Source organism: Lepidochelys kempii, chromosome 14 (genome assembly GCF_965140285.1).
Source record: "Lepidochelys kempii isolate rLepKem1 chromosome 14, rLepKem1.hap1, whole genome shotgun sequence".
Taxonomy (NCBI): Eukaryota; Metazoa; Chordata; order Testudines; family Cheloniidae; genus Lepidochelys; species Lepidochelys kempii.
The window spans coordinates 26,003,488-26,022,444 of record NC_136393.1 but is presented as its reverse complement, the minus strand read 5'-3'; the positions used below and the strand labels follow the sequence as shown (position 1 = coordinate 26,022,444).

Genomic DNA, 18,957 nt, shown 5'->3' with positions numbered 1-18,957 from the left:
AAACAGAAGAATCCTAAATCATCTGACATTTCATTGGAACAAGGAACAATGTTCGATCCCTGTGATACAAATGAGCTGAGGACACATTCACTCCAGTTCTCCACATGCTGGAGACACTTCGAGACAGATACACACCTGGTGTAACTCCACCGCCTTCAGGGGAGTTATGCCATCTCACCATTTGGCCCTTCTGCTCTATTTATCCAGGTTAAGGTTAGTAAATATGGTGTCACCCAGTAACAAATTCTAAGTGCTGGAGAGAGGGGGGAGCTTGTTCAGTTTAAATGAAAATGGTGCTAAGGCTTCTGCCATTCCACAGTGCAAACTCAGCCAAAACCTTCTGTGATGAACACAGATGTCTGGTTAGCCATAGAGCTGGGCAAATACCACGACGTCTGGCTAGCCATAGAGCTGGGCAAATATAGTAATCAAGAGTTGTGAAAATTTGTGCAAATAAAGCCTGCTGACTTGCTTCACTGGTGCCAGCCGCCCCTATATTGATGACCATTTAGATGGTGGCACTTGTATCCATAGGCAAGGAATGTTTGCTGAGAGCAAGAGCCTTTGGTCAGGCTGTGAATACATATTACTGGGAGTGCAAAAGGTAATTCATCCAACCGTTAGAAAATCTCACACAGAAAAAGAGACTTTGCTTCTTTACAAAGCACAGGTTATCCAAGCCAATAAGGTAACAGAAATCAGACCAGGTGTCTTACAGAAGGCTGCCAATTGCATGCCACAAAGAGTGACTCGTGATTACTAAATAAGAATAGCAACCACTTCACAGATAGTCCATGGATGAAAAGGTGTGTGCAGAAAGTATACACTGAGCAATTAGGAATAAGAAACACATTTGTAAAATCCACAGCTTGTCTGCAGATAACATATTCTCCCTGATGCAGAATCTGACTGGCTCTACTTGAACCTTTTGAATGAAAGCCTCAGGGGACAGAAGCAGGAAGCACCAGAAAGTCTGCTCTTAGGAGACATCCTGGCCAATTCTGCAGCCCCAAGAAATTGATTGTTCAGGCCAGGCTTCAATAAGCATCTGAGTTTGTGGGTACTTCGTTGAACCTCTGAACCTTTGGAGGATGATTCCTGAGCCTGAGGTGAGAAGAATTCTGTTCACATTGTGGGATGCCGACCTCTGCATCTGCAAGAACGATTGATTGATACTAAGTGTAGCAGCAAAACTCTGCAAGAACATTTCAACAAAGCAGTGTCCAAAAAATCCCAAGATGATAAGTGAAAGTGAATGCCAGGAAGAATCAGCCCCAGCCCCTAATGAGGCCCATCAGGAAAAAGCCGAGGAAAGCTAAAAAAGGGCATTTGTGGAGAACAAGAATAGAAAACTGCAAGATTGAGTCAGTGATAAAAGCTGGTTTGATACAAAAAAGTTCCTGAACAATTACAATTTACTGTATAAGGAAGTCAGAATAATACACTGTAAATGACACTGTCTCTTCCACATCAAGCTCCCTGAGTCCTTCTTACTGCCTGGAACTGCCCCATGCCACCTCTCCCTTTGCCTCCGCCCGCTCACACCACCTTCACCTCCAACCCCTCTGGCCGCCTAAACCACCCTCTCAATGCCACAAATTTCACAATGCTTCAGCAGTCCTGTGTCACTTGCTGGTACCAGCCCCAGCTATCAGGCATGCTCAGAGGGGCATCAGTGCTCTGGCAGAATGTCTACCCCAGGAAACGGCCCAGTCAGAATTGCAGCCTGCCCCGAGGAAAGCTGTCTCTGCCAAAGGCTCCTGCCCTCTGACAAGCCTGTCCGAGCCAAGGTTCCTGTTCCCTGTTCACTCCTAGGGTTGCCAACCATCCCAGTTTTGCCAGGAGTCTGCCAGAATCAGGCTCTATCTCCTGGAGGCTACTGAAGCCAAACCGGGAGATTTTAGGCACTAAAAGTCCAACGGTGCAGCAGGGCTAAGGCAGGCTCCCTGCCTGCCCTGGCCTGGCGCCACTTCTGGAAGCAGCCAGCATGTCCCTGTGGTCCCTGGGGGAAGGGTCTGGGGGTCTCTGCACACTGCCCCTGCCCCGAGTGCCAACTCCACAGCTCCCATTGGCCGGGAACTGCAGCCAGTGGGAGCTGCGGGGGCGGTGCCTGTGGGCCGGGGCAGCGCGCGGAGACCTCCTGGCTCCCCTGCCTAGGAGCTGCTGCCAGAGGGATGTGCCAGTCGCTTTTGGATAAGCACCAAGATAAGCGCCGCCTGGCGAGAGCCTGAACCCATTCCCTCTTCCCGCACCTCAACCCCCTACCCCAGCCCAGAGCCTGCACCCCACACCCACTCCTGCACCCAAACTCCCTCCCAGAGCCCACACCCCGTACCCACTCCCAGACCCAAACTCCCTCCCACAGCCCACACCTGTACCCACTCATGCACCCAAACTCCCTGCCAGAGCCCACATCCCGTACTCTCTCCTGCACCCAAACTCCCTCCCAGAGCCTGCACCCCACACCCCTTCACGCACCCAAACTCCCTCCCAGAGAACACACCCCGCAGCCCCTCCTTCACCCCAACCCCCTGCTCCAGCCTGGTGAAAGTGAGTGAGGGTGGGGGAGAGCAAGTGACGGAAGGAGGGAGGATGGAGTGAGCGGGGAGCAGGGCCTTGGAGAAGGGACAGGCAGGGGGTGGGGCTAGGGTGTTTGGGTTTGTTCAATTGGCAGTTGGCAACCCTACATCACAGGCAGACAGTGACATGGCTACCATCTCCTTGGTACATCACATCTAATTGCACAAAACTGAAACCCTTGCCCCACCCCCTTCCCCGCCTAATCTCCGAGGCTCCTCCCTCTGTCACTCACTCTCCCCCACCCTCATTCACTCGCTCATTTTCACCAGGCTGGGGCAGGGGGTTGGGGGGCAGAAGGGGGTGAGGGTGCCGACTGCGTGTGTGGGCTCCGGGGTGGGATCAGGGATGAGGGGTGTGGGGTGCAGGAGGGGGATCCAGGGTGAGGCCCACCTTCTACTACCTCTGCCATCTCCTCTTCACCCCCTCTTCCACTCCGCCAGGCCAGCCTCCACCCCCTCTTCCACTCCACCAGGCCAGCCTCCACCCCGCCTTCCACTCCGCCAGGCCAGCCTCCTCACCATTCCCCACCCTCTCCTCATTGCTGCCAGAGGGAGAGTGAACCACCACTCCAGCCATCTACAACCCCTCCCTCCTGCCTCCTTGCACTTCCTTGGCTCCCCACTCTTCCTAACACATGGAACAAAGCTCACTGTGTCTGTGCTGCGCAGAAGTGACCAGCTGTAGCCAGTGGTGCTCATTCACCAGCTCTCTGGGCTTCTCCTTGGCCGCTGCCCCCACCCAACTCCTCTGTGCAACATGCCTGTGTTGTGATTAGAGACAGGGGAAGCTTTTCAGACAAAACTTTTTTGCAGAAAAAATGCAGACTGAGGTGGACTGAAACATTTTGCTAATTCACTTCGCATTCCGTGAATAGCTTTGGCCAAAACGAAAAAAGAAAACATGCTGAAGTGTCAAACTGACCAGTTTGGGCATTATCAAAATGAAACAGTGCAATTTTGGGGCTAGATTCACGAGGGGCGGTAGGCATCATTCACAGAGGAGAAAACGGTGGTGCCCCCTTTGTAACTCTTAGTAATTGCCAGTAGTTAGGATGTTCACCTGGGATGGGGGAGACCTAGTTTCAAATCCTACATCCCAGATGAGTGCCTGAACCATCAGGGCCTGAGCCACTAGGCAGGCCATTTGTCTGGTTTTGGGCTGGACAGTCTTGTGAGGTCCCAGGAGCAGGGTCACATGGGTTGGCAAAGTATCAAAATGTCCAGTATTCTGGGGATGCCTGAGTGGCCACTCTATAAGGCACTCTGGAGTGGGTCTCTCAGCCTCTCCTATTGAAGCTGTTCCGCTTTGTATAAGTAATTACAGAGTCACTGAAGCAGAGACTGAAAGCCAGCTATTCCCCCTCCCAGGTGAATGTCCCAACCCCTGGCCTAGAGAGTTATTCTCACTTGCTTTTGCTGGAGAAGTGGAATAGCTTCAACAGAAGAGACAGAGGAAACCCTGCCCTATAAAAGCCTATAGTCGCATGGTTAGACTCCCCTGGGGGCAGGGAGATCGGGGCTCAAGTCCCTTCTCCATAGCATGGATTCAAACCTACTTTTCTTTTATATTTTCAGAACTGCCAATGAACTGAAAGATCATTTATTAGCTCTGTGCACTGTGAGATCATGAAAGGTGCATTCTGCAGCTAAACTGCCGTGTATTGTTGAATGCAGCCATCCATCCACAGCCGCATTTACGGAGGCCTGCTTCAACACACACACAAGTGGTTCCAAAGCTCAATTTATTTAATTGATAAGTGGCACAGAACTAGCACTAACTGTTTACTTTACTATTTTGAATGTACATTTTTTAAGGTTTAGACGTTGCTGATATGATGTATCTTTGCAGTGAAGACTTGTGGGTGATGAGAAGACATTCCAGCAAACTGCATCTGCTTACAAAAATGAGACTTGGTTCAGCTGAACACTAAATCTTTGATAAATTAGTCAGGGCTTTGGTGACGTCCATGTTGAACCAATATGACAGTTTTATATGGATTATGATTATTAATGTTTTTGAAGAATAGAGCGAGTGAGCCAGAAATCCAGTGCTGCAGCTTGGAGACCACCGGCATAGGACAGTGCTTCTCAGGAAGGCTTCTCACTTACTCTGTGTACAGTTTTTTTGCACTCAGAGCAGATGCAACATTTTAATTTTCCGTGAGTGTACTGGGGTCCTTGATTTCTGAGCCAGGAGGTTATGTCTTGACCTCAGAGACTCATGCTTTCACAAGGCAGTCAAGTAGCACTGGCTCAATGGTGTTTTTTCTAAAGTCAGATTTGGCCTCAAAACATTCCACTTTGTTCACTCACTTCAGCTTGAACCAATTGTATTTACAAAGCTTAAGCATGCTTTTGAGCCTCAGAACACATCTCCCATCAACCACTGCTGCCAGCACATAAATTGCGAGACTATACACAATATAGGTCATGTCCTGTCTCTCTCTGCCTATAAACAGTAAATCCATATAGTCTCCCTCTGATGGTAGCTTTACATGGGCACTTCCCGGTGAGACAATGGACTCTGGGGAGAAAAGGTTTGAGTCCAACAGTTTCATTCTTTCTGCCCAAAACCAGGGAGCAAGGAGGTACCCGAATAACAGGCAAACCACCTCCCACCTTTGAAGCTCACTTTCAAACCCCCCTCCCCTGCAAAGCTCAGGCAAAGCATGTTTAACTGCCTGGTTAGCGCAATGCCTGTGCAGTCCCACCCAGGGACCTGGGCCTGGCTCCCCTCTATCTTGCAGCACTTCTATGATGTGATAACTCCAGTGACGTGAGGGGAGTCGTGCCTGATTTTCACAGGAGAGGAACTGTGGACCAGGGACTTGAACCAGGGGCTCTCCCGTCCCAGCTGAGTGCTCTAACCACCAGCGCGGTGGGTCAGCTGCAGGTCAGTGCTCCCATTGGAGTGTTTCCATTGTGTATGAATAGGTAACTAGCCATTGGGCCAGTGAGAAGGAGACTGACTCTATTGGCTGGTGATGAGGGCACTCGCCTGGGACGTAAGAGACGGTCTCTGAATCAGCAGAGCAGGGCTTGGAGCTGGGGCTGCCATGTGTCCCTCTCTGGTTTGAACCAGAAATTCCACCCGAGACCTGCAGACTTTTCAGCAACCCCCATAGGTAAAAAGTTTCAATGAATTGGCATTTGCTGATGAAAAAATGTTTAGTCAAAGAATTCCTGCACAGTCTAGCATCACAGCCTCGTCCCCTGTCCAGAGGGTCTGAAGCTGGGTTCCTGAGCTCTCCCCTCAGACAGGGGAAATGTGGGAGGGCCGGGTTCTCCCCTCGTGGTGGTGCTGGTCTGGGATGGGTCAGGCAGGTGGGAGGAGGGGCAGGTGTTGGTATCCATCTAGGGGCAGCTGTGCGAGGGAGTTGTGGTGTTGTGACAAAGGCTTATGGGGGTGCAGTGCAAAGGATCCAGGCTGCCATTGCAGCTCCTCTGCTCTCCGCTGGCTGCTCCTGTTATGGGGAGGAGAGCTGGAATAAGGTTCTTCTCCTGACCATTGCCAGGGTGGAGGGCTGGCTGGGTGGGGTGATCTGGCTGGTGAAGTGTCCAGCCAGACTAGCAGGGCTGCCCTTGGCCTGGTGATTGTTTGGCTCTATGGAGTCCTTGCTGCATGCTCCCTGGCCCAATTGGAGCATCTTTCAGGTGCTCTTTCTGTTCCTTGTTTATGAAGCTGGGACAAGAAGAGATGGTGCCACTTGCAAACGCTGGCCTCTAATGTGCCCATATCAGCCCAGCCTCATGGAGTCGCTCCCCCCAGCCAGGTCTGGATTAATGCAGAGCAAACTAGGTACGTGCCTGGGACCCAAATGCATGGGGGAGGTGGGCAGGACCCTACAAACAGCCATACAGTGCACTCCCCGTAGCTAGGCTGGCCATACTGCAGATCCGGCTGCTCATCCTGCTGCTGCTTGTGGCACTCCTCACCTAGACGCGGGTTGCAACACCACTCACTCAGATTTGCCCTGGTCTCTCCTCCATCATGACCCAGCATGTGTGGTTGCAGCACCACTCAGGTTTGGCCACGGGAGCCACATCTTGCGGGGACAGTGCCCTAAGCAGCAGCAGGATGAGCAGCCGGCCAATGGGAGCTGCAGAGCCAGCGCTGGAGGCGGGGGCAGCACACAGAGCTTCCCTGATTGCCCCTCTGCCTAAGTGCTGCAGGGAGATGCCAAGCACTTCCGGGGCCGCACGGAGCCAGGGCAGGCAGGGAGCCTGCCTTAGCCCCACTGCACCGCTGACCAAGCTTTTGATGGCCACCCGGTCAGCAGTGCTGACCAGAGCCACCAGGATCCCTTTTCGACTGGGTGTTCTGGTCAAAAACAGGAGACCTGGCAATTCTACTGGTCAGCAAGCACCATGTCCCAGGCAGGGCCTTGGTGGCTGAGGAGCCCGGGAGATGGCACCCTGGGCTGTGCCTGTTGATCCAGAGGCAAGGAGCAGGCTCGTTGCTTGCTGGCCAATTGGCATGCAGTTTGGATGCCTCAGGGCTTGTCCTATCCCAGTGGGACCCTGAAAAGCATCCTCAAGGCAACTTCCTCCCATGGATCTCCCCCCACAGCCCCGGCCCCTTTCTGGAGGAGCTGCAAGCAGGTTGTATTAGGCAGCCCTCAGGGTGCCCTGCTGACACAGGCAAGATGGGACCCTGGGGTGCGGCGGGAGCCAAGCATACCAGCATTTGCAGCTCCGGGGGGCCAGGATCCGGACATGACGTTGCAGGGCTCTAACCAGAAGGCTGACAGAGGGTCGTGTGCTTCGGGACATGAGCCCTCACAGACTTTTCATAGGCCTGTATGCACTCCCCCCTCCCCCCACCCCAGATTTGCAAGCCAGAACATAATGTTCTTCACGCTGACACCACTTTGCCTCCCCCGAATATTGCTGAACTGACACCCCTGCTGATAGCCCAGGCACAAGGCACCAGCCCTGCCTCCTCCTTGTGGCCACGCTGAGTGCTATTCCAGCCTCCAGGCCAGTTGGGCAGTGACAGGCCAGCCAAGGGACATGGAATTTGTTTCTCCTCAATGGCAATGCAAAGCAGCTCCAAGGCTCGCAGGCCAGCTTGGACAGAGAGGTTGCAGAGAACAAAAGCCAGGTGTCCCCTGTGGCTGTGGCAGACAGTAACTTGATCCCCTTGGACAGCCACACGCTGGCTCCCTTGTGGAGCCCTGGAAGTTGTATTTAAGTTAGCAATGTCAGGGACATGCCGTCCTGTGGCTGATTCGATCACGGTTCCATGCTAGAACTGCAGGGCTCAGTGTTACTGGTTAATACTTGTGCTCGGCATCGACCAGCTCAAATGTTCAGATCCTATCTCACAGCTTTGTGTTCATGACAGCTTCAGACTTGCCCTGACAGATTCCCAGACCAGATGCAAGATTTTCTACAAGTAAGGGTTACAAATCACTCAGCTAAACTGGTTTTGAACATAAAGTATTTTAGAAAGCCCACGTTGTCTCCATTTCAAAGGCTTGGTTGTTCACAGTGAGATGTTGGGGGAAGGCAGAGGCTCGGGATGATTGGTGGCTCGCAGGATTTGGACAAGAGCTGTTGTGAAATCACTCAGGTAATTAAACTGAAGTAAGATTTCCAGAGCCCTCTCAGCCCGTGTACATTTCATCCCTGGCTCTACAGGCTGCTAACGGTTTGCTTGTGCTGGGCAGGAAATGGTTTTCCCATCTTCTGAGAGTTCTGGAGATTTCAAATTTTCTTCCCGTCCCGAAATATTACTGTGGCTCTTTGGCAATGTACATTGGTAAATTCTGGCTCCTTCTCAGGCTCAGGTTGGCCACCCCGGCCTCAGTGGGTAGCTTCCCAGGGTCAGAAGGAGAAGAGGGTGAGCTGCACCTGCCCGGAATCAGAGGGAAAAACCACACTGCCAAGATTCCCAAGTATGATCCCATCCGACATCCTGGGTATGTACTTGGGGTGGCTAGCTGCTCGTGCCTGCTCAGTCAGAGCTAGTGTGGGCATGTCTACCTGAGCTGGAAATTACACCTTCCACCTCCAGTGAAGACCTACCTTAGTTACACTGGCTCTGGTGCTAAGGGAGGACATATTCATATTCCCCCTTCATTCAGTATAGCAATTAGCGCATTCCTAGATACCCTGGTAACGTTCCTTGGTTTCAAAGACAATTGTCCTGCATGTACTCAAATTGACCATTGCATTTCTCAATGCTCCAGCATGTGGGATCATGCACAGGACCTTAACCCATCTCGCACCTCATGCCAGAGTGAGAAGCGTTTTGGTAAATTACAGACATTCTGGGGCTGGTTCTCCTCTGGCTCACTCTGGTTTAACACTGGTAGCTTGGTGGATTTCAGTGGTGCTTCTCCTGCCTTACACCCATGTCACTGAGAGGAGAGCCAAGCCTTGTGAATTGTCTGCATAGCTGTATTTCTAACATTACTCTCCTTTTAGCTCCTCAGTTTCTTTTCCTATTGCGCCTCCTGAGCGCATCAAGAGGGAAACAAACATAGCTTTGACGTGGAGTTTCTTTAAAGCCTCCGATGCTTTCCTGTTTGTTTATCCAAGGTTCAAGTGGATGTAAACACGTTTAGTGCCATTGCATGTGGAGTGGCTATTAAGCAATCCTGACCAGCCATAAAACTTTAAATACCCATGGAGAAAAGCCAGGAAAGAGATGTACACAGATGCAATTCAGCCTTATCAAATTCTTCACGTGTTTGTTGTGGCGTGTTTGTATTCCTGGACTTCTGCTCACAAGAATGTTGCTGATAAAACAGTCTTGCTAAACATGGATTTTTGTGTTTTTAGCTGATGTTTACAGTGCACTAGACAGTAAGAGGAGCTCTGGATTCCAGTGGGCAGATGTACAGAGGAATCCAGTTATAATTTACACTGCAACTGGTTGTTGGGAGGAGGCCGGTCACTCCCTGCTACACATGTTTCAAAGAGTAACTTTTTGTCATTGATGGAGCCCTATTTGGCAAGGGAGAAAACAACTCTATGGTTGCTAGTTTCTTTACCTACAATAACAAGTGAACTCTGCTGCTCCAATACCCTCCAGTACGCAGCGGAATGCACTGGAACGGCTATTATCTCTCTGTTTTCTTTCCAGATACTGTCCAGTTTGGATGGCTCTGTTTGTTGAACTCCCTGGTGCCTCCTGCAAGAGGCACAAAGCTCTGCTCTGAGATAGAGCTGAGTGGAATGGCACTATTTTGTCTGGAGGTTACATGCTGTTTCCCACAGAGCTGCACATTCTTTCCAGGCCTAGAGGGGCGAGCCACCCACCACTCCAACCTCTGTACAAGGATCCATTGCTCCAGGGGATTGTTGGGAAAGGCAGTCAAAACACTTCCAAAGCAGATGGGAAACCAACACAGGAGCAAAAAGAAAAGGAGTACTTGTGGCACCTTAGAGACTAACCAATTTATTTGAGCATAAGCTTTCGTGAGCTACACTACAGCTTCACTACAGCTCACGAAAGCTTATGCTCAAATAAATTGGTTAGTCTCTAAGGTGCCACAAGTACTCCTTTTCTTTTTGCGAATACAGACTAACACGGCTGTTACTCTGAAACAACACAGGAGCAAACCTGTTACGGGCCTGAATCCCACAGTTATTCTATGGGACTGTTTGCACAAAATCACTTTGCACTATGTGCTGCTCAGTAGGTTTCAGGGCCAAGAAACACTAAGCTGAAAAATCAAGGCAAATGTGCTCAATTCCAAGTTTCATTATGAGCCCCAAACTTGAGAAAGTTCACCAAAATGTTTGATGAGCCTCAGCAGAGTTTTAGGGCAGCAGCTCCTTTTCCTACATGTTCTCACAACAGATGGCTATTGCCTCCCATGACTACCAATGGAGGTGAAGCAAAGCTGCCCTTGTAACCCACATACCTCCTTGGTGTGATGTTCTGTCCCATCTAGTGGCACCAAGACTACTTACAGAGAGAGAGATTAATGAGTTTGCTCTACAGCCAATTGGCTTTTAGCTCATGCGGAAGAGGCTTATGCACTAAGCTCCAGAGGTCCCAGGTTCGATCCTGCCAGCCGCCGACTGGGGTCTGTCAGCGTTACACCCTTAGGGATTGTGGTGGCCACCTGTGTTGTCAGGAGATGGAGAGCAGGTGAATGGAGATGGTGGCCATTTTGCTTTGGGCAGTCTGTGGCCTCCATCCCTCTGAGGACAATGGAAGATGGTGTCCATTTTGAGAAGGCCATCTTAACTGACAGCAGCATAAGGCCTCAGTCCCAGTGAAAACAAAGGGAGACGGTGGCTATTTTGAAAGAGGGCAAGTCTTCATGAGTTTCTCTGAAGAACATTATCCCTCAACATCTGGTTTCAGATGTTAAAAATAATGGAAAAAATTACCATTAACCCTAAAAATCTGTTTTCCAAAACTAGCCATTATATCAGATCTGCTTGAGGTTCACCTCTTTGCCAAGTTTTGTGTCAATAGACTGAGATCATACAGTACAAAAAACAATCTGACATTGGGTGCTAAATTCCTTAAAAGACCCATTGTAAAATTAATTTTGACTAACAATAAACAGATTTACTGGTGAATTCTCAGATAATTCATTCCATGACTAAAGAGTAAATGCTGTAATTCTGTGACAGATACGGAACAAACAGTCTGAATTCCTGCTTTCAGTGCAAAACTCAACTCACTCTCAACTGTGGAACTGCAGCCAGTGTTTCCATAATTATAATCCTAGCACTCGCACCCAAGGGCCCCCATTGTGCTAGGTGCTGTGCACACAGGGAGCTATGGCGTCTTCTCATCATGCCAAGGTGTGGCAAAAGCATTAGCTAGCAACAGGCAGGCAGGTGAGAGGAGCAGTGGTGCGGTTCCGTGGCTCTCAGATCTACTGCATCTACTGTATAAGTAGGGGCATAGCGAGCAGATCGAGGGATGTGATCGTTCCCCTCTATTCGACATTGGTGAGGCCTCATCTGGAGTACTGTGTCCAGTTTTGGGCCCCACACTTCAAGAAGGATGTGGATAAATTGGAGAGAGTCCAGCGAAGGGCAACAAAAATGATTAGGGGACTGGAACACATGAGTTATGAGGAGAGGCTGAGGGAGCTGGGATTGTTTAGCCTGCAGAAGAGAAGAATGAGGGGGGATTTGATAGCTGCTTTCAACTACCTGAAAGGGGGTTCCAAAGAGGATGGCTCTAGACTGTTCTCAATGGTAGCAGATGACAGAACGAGGAGTAATGGTCTCAAGTTGCAGTGGGGGAGGTTTAGATTGGATATTAGGAAAAACTTTTTCACTAAGAGGGTGGTGAAACACTGGAATGCGTTACCTAGGGAGGTGGTAGAATCTCCTTCCTTAGAGGTTTTTAAGGTCAGGCTTGACAAAGCCCTGGCTGGGATGATTTAACTGGGAATTGGTCCTGCTTTGAGCAGGGGGTTGGACTAGATGACCTTCTGGGGTCCCTTCCAACCCTGATATTCTATGATTCTATGATTCTACTGCATCACAGTGGCAATGGGGCTGCAGGAGGGGTGGAGGGAGGAGACAGGAGGGGCTTTGCCTATTCGTTCAGGGAGGACATCGATTCAGAGTGGGCGTTTGTGACCGAAGGACCTCCTGACGCCCGCTGGCAGAAGACACAGGAGCACACAGGAGCACAAAGATGCCCTGAGTTCACCAACAGGGGGCATGTGTCCCTTGAAAGCCTGTGTCACACTAATCATCATAATAATTGCACGATGTTTGACAAGCCACCAGCAGGCTTGATCTTATGGCAGGAGGATTTCAGCCATCCTGGTTGAAAATGCTGGGAAAAGGACTTGGGGTAGCTATCCTGTAGGAGATGGGAATGCCCTGTGAGTTAACTTTAAGCTCTAGCAAGACTGTTGTGCTTTTGTTTCATAAGTAGCTGTTTGTTTCCAATAGTCTTACCTACTAACACTTGAATCTCTGTTCTTTGACAATAAAGTAATTCTTGTTTTCACTATAAATATATCTAAGTGCTGTGTGTGTTTAGCAGAGTGGTGATCCTGAGTTAAACCAGTACGCTTGTGTGTACTTCTCCTTTGGGAGCAGTGCGTCTGAGCGCTCTGTGAGTGTTCCATGGAATGGGGGCTAGGCACTCCAGAGGGACGCCCAGAGGACTTGGGGATTGGTATATGCCTGTTGCTAACATGTACAGAGAGGAGTCAGGGAGTTGATCCACAGCCCGCATTGACAAGGCTCCCTCATGCTAAGGTCAGGTGGTTGCAAGGTGCCTCACAACCCGGGGTCCCCTGGGAGCGTCAGAGTGCTGTAGAAGGGGGTGTGTGGGATAAGCAGACAGGTGATATGATGAGAGATAGGAGAAGATGAGTAGAGAGGGGCAGAATTGTGAAAGGCCTTGGGAGGGAGGCCAAGAGACCTGAATTTGATGAGGAAAGGGGTGGGGAGCCAGTGGAGGGATGCAACATGGACAGACTGAGGGGCCAGCACCATGACCTGAGGCACAGTACCAGAGTGTTCGATACACACTTCCGATAAAGTGGAGTAAATAAGTATTGGACTGTCCTAGGTTCAACCTCTGCCTGAGGGGTCTGACTTCCCTCAAGCTGAGCTAATGCACAGTCACAGTGCTGACACTGCCCTCATTCTCTTTTGATTTCTACAGCCAGCCAAAATGGTGCTGTTCTGGCTGTTTCCCATTTCCAGCAGAGCGTCCCCTGACCTGGGGTGGAGCAGGGGAATGGTCCCTTGGACACCGGCTTTGCTAGCTGGGGTCCAGGGGTGTTTCTGCAGCCAGTTGGCTCATAACAAAAATACCTCTGGTGACTGAAGTGTCTTTCAGCTGTTTAGAATACAGATGTGCAAAAGGGCTGGGGTTATTTCAACTCTGCTCAGTGCTCTGTAACACATGGTGCCCCAATAAGACCCCCTTTTGGTTGGAGAAATCCAGATGATTAAATATTTACCTTCCAAAAGGTAATGGCTTGAAACCTTTGTTAAACAATGAGGCGTCTCTGGGGGGATGTTGGGAGGAGGCCTGTGCTATGGAAAATCCCTCAGCTGACATCTGTGTAGAATCCAGGCTGGTGCCCAGCGCCAACTGCCTGATCCGACACAGAACACAAGCAGCCTCAAATAAACAGATACAGCCCATGAATAAAAGGCTCATAGGTTGGTGTCCAAATGGGGCTTTCAGAACTCCAGTGCTTATTCCAAAGTGACCCTGCTCCTGCCAACCTGGCTCTGAGGTTTGAGCAGGATCCTGGCTCATGATAGTTTGGACTGAATTCTTCCTTTCCTCAAACATCCATTTATCACAACTGAGATTTATCACGGACTCCATTGAAACCTCCCCTTGCCACTCCCCGCACAGAAAGGGGCACAGCACCAGAAATGTGGCTGTAGGAACAATTCTCAGTCCTTGCTCCTCTGGCTGCCCGATGGCAGGGGCAAGTCAGGCAGATGCGCATGCACGTGACTTTGTGCCCAAATCTACATGACCCAGGGTGCACTGAGCTCAAGAGCTGAATGTCAGTTCTTAAGATACCATCAAACCCCCCCCCCCCCCGCCAGAGAATTCTCCATTGGCACAGATACAACTGCCACTATTGCCACAGTTCAGAGAAAGATGTTCCCGCAGCCAGCACTCTGCTGAGACAATCCAGTAGAGTGAGAGAGCGACCGAGAGAGAGGTAGGCAGATGGAGAGGAGAGAGACAGACTGATGGATGGATAGTGGTGATAACGCTGGGACACAATGTGCTCCAGAACCAGGCAGAAAGCTCTTGAGAAAAAAAAAGGAAAATTAGAGTCATTCACAAAGGATGAACAAATCCAGACTTTAAGAAAAGGAACAGTGGCTGGAAGGCTGGTCAGACAGGAGAATTGTCTTCCCGGGGCTGAGAGTATGGAGTGCACAGAAATGATCTCTCACTGCTGGATGGCATAGGCTCAGGGTTGGTTTTCACCAGTGAGTTAACACAGGATATAGCACTAGTGTTCTCAGTAACTTGTTCTCTGTCCTCACACAAGCCTCCTCCCCACCATGTGCAAACCACTGGAGTTAGCCAGCATGCCCAGGTGGATGGCAGACCTTGAGTGAGCTTCCTTCAAAAGTCGCTAACTTGACAACAGCTGCTAACTTGACCTTTCTGTAGCATGCCCACAGGCTAGGGCCATGACACAACAATCAAGAGCTGCTGGCTCTCCAGTATCTATCCATAATACCCCTGGCCTCACCATCTCATGATCTTCTCTTCTCATGTCTCTGTTCCGTTTCCTGGCTGGAAGTGCAAATGGCTAGCCATACCCAATGCAATTTATGACATGCCAGCAAAGGAGAAGGAACATGGGTAATTGGGGAAGTGCAATACCATTCCATGGGACGTTGCTCTTCAATGTTCTGCTTGTTGCACTTTAGGTGTTGAGTTTGTGATACAGCGTGGCCAGAAGGCAGCAGGAGAGTGATATAGGAGAGAGATGTAAGTCCCAGGATGAGGAGAAGCCTTATTCCCTGTAGAGGGAAGAAAGGTTTCTATCCATTAAAAGCACCTGAAGCCAATTAGAGCACCTGAAGCTAGTCACCTGATAAAACCCCCCTGCTTCAATCAGCCAGGGGAAGGAGTTGGAGCAGAGTGCAGTTTGAAGGAGTTGAAGTAGAGGAGAGTTTGGAGGAGTGCTGTGGCTGGCTAGAAGACCAAGACCCTAGGTAAAGAGACACCCAGCTTGCGGAGAGAGAGAGAGAGAGAGAGCAGGAAGCCTCACAAGCTGAAGAGCAGGAGCAGGAAGTAGCCCAGGGGAAGGAAGCACTAGTTCAAGTGGTTTACCACTATCCCTAGGGCCCCTGGGCTGGGATCCGGAGTAGAGGGTGGGCCCAGGTCCCTCCCGCTCCACTACCCTTCCTCTGGGTTACTACTGGGACAGTAGATACCCTAGTTCAGGGGCAGGAAACTGCACCCTGAACCCCCCCCCCCCTCGCCAAGAAGAGGAAGCGCAGGACTCATCATAATCGTACCGGCAATTTGCTGCAAGTTTTATTGGGTTTGGGTTGCTTGGTTTGGGGCCAGTACTGCCTGAGAATTGCACCTGTTGTGCCTTCTTGCACTTGAGTTTTTGGCAGCGTGTGCTCCAAACAATAATAGGGGAAACAGTCACTGAGAAATAAAACATTTCCTAAAGTCTCAGATTGACAAGTCATGCAACTGGCACCAAGTCTGCTAACTCCTGGTGCCACCCCTGTTTTTAAAATTAATCTTCAACAAATTCCAGCGGAGCACTAATACTGTGATCACTTTACATCTCTCCCTCCAAACCAAAGATGTGGCAACACAAAGTGTCCCTTATTTCCTTTGCTCTCCTGGGTCTAGCACCAGGTTCCAGAGACGTACTGGCAGGTTGCCTCTACGGGTCCTGGAAAGCAGCACAATTGTCAACCTATTCCTGCCCATACGGTGCACACCTCACCCCATAACATGAATAGCATTATACACGCTGCAGTGCACACGCAATGGCAGGCAGCCCCAGCTTGCCCAAGATAGGCCAAAAACAAATTCCATCCCCACCTTTCATCTGCTCAGTGTGTAATTAACCTTCTTATGCCAGGTGCTCCCAAATGGGCGCATGCCTTCATACCCCATGGAAGTAGACGGTAGGCTGGGTCTCTTAAAATAGCAGTGGGCACAGACGCTCTGTTGATACCCATATTATTGGGTGTGAACAGAATCTCAATTTGGCTGAATTCAAATACTCTGGATCTCTGGAACGCCTAGGCATCATGCACTTTGCTGGTGCACCCCATGTAGATGTCTGTGAACATCCCTCCATGTTCCACCAAGAGCGAATAATATCCCTTCGTGTCATGTAACCATGTGCACCTTGGTGGGGCAGCAGACAATGGGCACAGTATGCCACAATGGCCCCACCATAGTGCAGGAACCACATTCTCTCAAAGCCCCCCTTCAACACAGCAATAGTTGCCTGGCAAATCTTCATCAGCACAGCACTGGCAGTTGACATGCCAGCGCTGAAATGATAATCCAGCATGGTTACACAGAGTTGCCAACTCTTATAATTTAATCACATCTCATGGTGTTTTTCTAAAAGCCCCAGCTTCTGGAATCTGGTGGTTACCCATGAATCTCAGCTTCCATTTATTTAAAAAAAGGTAAGTTTCCTAGATTTTAAGGTCAGAAGGGAACACCATGATCATCTAGTCTGACCTCCTGTACATCGCAGGCCATAGAACCTCACCCACTCCTGTAATAGATCCCTAACCTCTGGCTGAGTTACTGAAGTCCTCAAATCATGTTTTAAAGACTTCAAGTTATAGAGATACCACCATTTCCACTAGTTTAAACCTGCAAGTGACCTCTGTGGTTCAGAGGATGGCAAAAAGCCCCAGGGTCTCTGCCATTCTGACCTAGGGAAAAATTCCTTCTTGACCCCAAATATGGTGATCAGTTAGACCCTGAGCATGTGGGCAAGACCCACCAGGCAGACACCTGGGAAGGAATTCTCTGTAGTAACTCGGACCCCTCCCATCAAGTGTCCCATATCCAGAAGTTGGGGATTTTTGTTCCTGGCAACCAGCCTGCCTGGCTGTGGGGAAAAAAGCTTAAAATCATGACCTGCTAGCACTGTAAAGGCTCAGAAGGTACCTGGAATAGGTACCTGGAATAGGTACCTGGAATAGGTACCTGGAATGGCTGGAATTCTTGGTATCATCATGTACCAGGCAGGCCTAAGTGCTTGAAATAATTCCTCATCATGGCACTTGGCCTCATGGCAATATTATTTTTTCAGTGGCATAGCCACACCAGTGTGACATGCCAAATGGAGAGAAGTCTCCAGGCTGAAACTCACTCCCTGCACAAGGCCTTGGCACCATTTGGGTTGGACTTGAGTCCTGAAATGGAGCGAGGCTCAGGCATGCATTTCACCCTCAGCAATTTCTCCCGGCAGCAACTCAACACAGATAGAACAGCTATGTCCCCATGATCAGCCTCTGCCCTGTTGTGTTCTCAGAGCGAGGGCTGGCTTCCTCATCCGGAAGGTCACTTGAATGTCTTTGGGATTGCTGGGCTGTTTAGCCACCTCCCAGTTATGCTGCATGTGTAGTTACTGCTGATCATTGTCTCGCTCTTATTTTGTTATAGTCATAGATTCATAGATATTAAGGTCAGAAGGGACCATTATGATCATCTAGTCTGACCTCCTGCACAACGCAGGCCACAGAATCTCACCCACCCACTCCTGCAATAAACCTCTCACCTATGTCTGAGCTACTGAAGTCCTCAAATCATGGTTTAAAGACTTCATGGGAACAAAACAAAACCTTTCCAAAAAGAAGGAAAACATGGCAGAGACTCGAAATGGGAAAGGCCTGCAGCTTATTTTGGGACACCGGCAGGGGAGGAACCAAAAAAGCCACCATGACAAACATGATTAATAAAGTGGTGAAAGAGATTCTGAAAACAGGAGTGAAGTTGGGGACAGCGTGAGCTCTCTGGCCTCCAGCTACTCCTCCACCAACATGGAGCTAGTGTCAATACAGGGCCCAGCCTGCCCTGGGAGCTGGGCCTGCATCACTCCTGCCAGACCTCTGCACACAGAGAATGCACAGTAAGGATGAGAGGCCACCATCTGATCCACCATTCCCATTGCAACAGGGATAGTCCTGAACCGGAGCACTGGGCTGGGCCACAGCCCTGCTTGGGTTTGGATCATGATGTGGAGCTGAGCTTTGTAGCTGGGGCCATGCTCTGCAGCACTGGGTCCCAGGCAAGAACATCCCTGCAATGTGTGGGGGGTCAGCTCCAATCCAGCAGCTGAACTCAATCACATGGGGCCATCTCGACCCTGAATGGAGCCAGAAAAGGGGAAAGAGTCATGAAACAGGGGGCCTGATTTGATCTCACTGACCCCAGGGCAAGGGGTAATGTCACAGGAGGCACAAGTGTGAAACTGGAGTGAGATCAGAACCAGCCCACAGGTGTGGCAAGGGAATGAGATTCTTCAGACAAGTGGTTGCCAGGCAGAAATGGCTAGTTGGGTGGTTCAGATAAAGCAATGCAAAGAAAAGGTATTGTAAGCTCAGGGATCCTGCCAGCAGCAGCGCTGATGGGAGCCCAGCAACCTGAGGGAAGCACACCTGCCTGCCCACCTTCACACCGCCCCAAGGCAGCTCCACAGGCACAAAGGGCCAGTGTCCTGAAGGACTGAGCCCTTCACTGCCCCGCACAAATAAATAAAGCCACTTAGTAATGACAGCTGAGGGGAAAGCCGTGTGCATGGCTTGTTTACTTGGTTGCATCAATGACTTTATAAATCATTTTAATGCAGAGAGAGTTCAGTGGAAAATGCCTGAGACCCTGCAGCAGGTCCAGGCGGCTGCTCAAGGAGCACTGCTCATACACACCCACACAGCGCTCCAC

At 50.2% G+C, this 18,957-nt stretch overlaps 1 protein-coding gene across 1 annotated transcript in view; it reads right to left on the bottom strand.

Annotated features, from left to right (window-relative positions):
* MYOCD (myocardin) overlaps positions 1-18,957 on the bottom strand; it is a 471,633-nt gene that overhangs the window by 231,193 nt on the left and 221,483 nt on the right. The gene's annotated exons all lie outside the window — the stretch shown is intronic.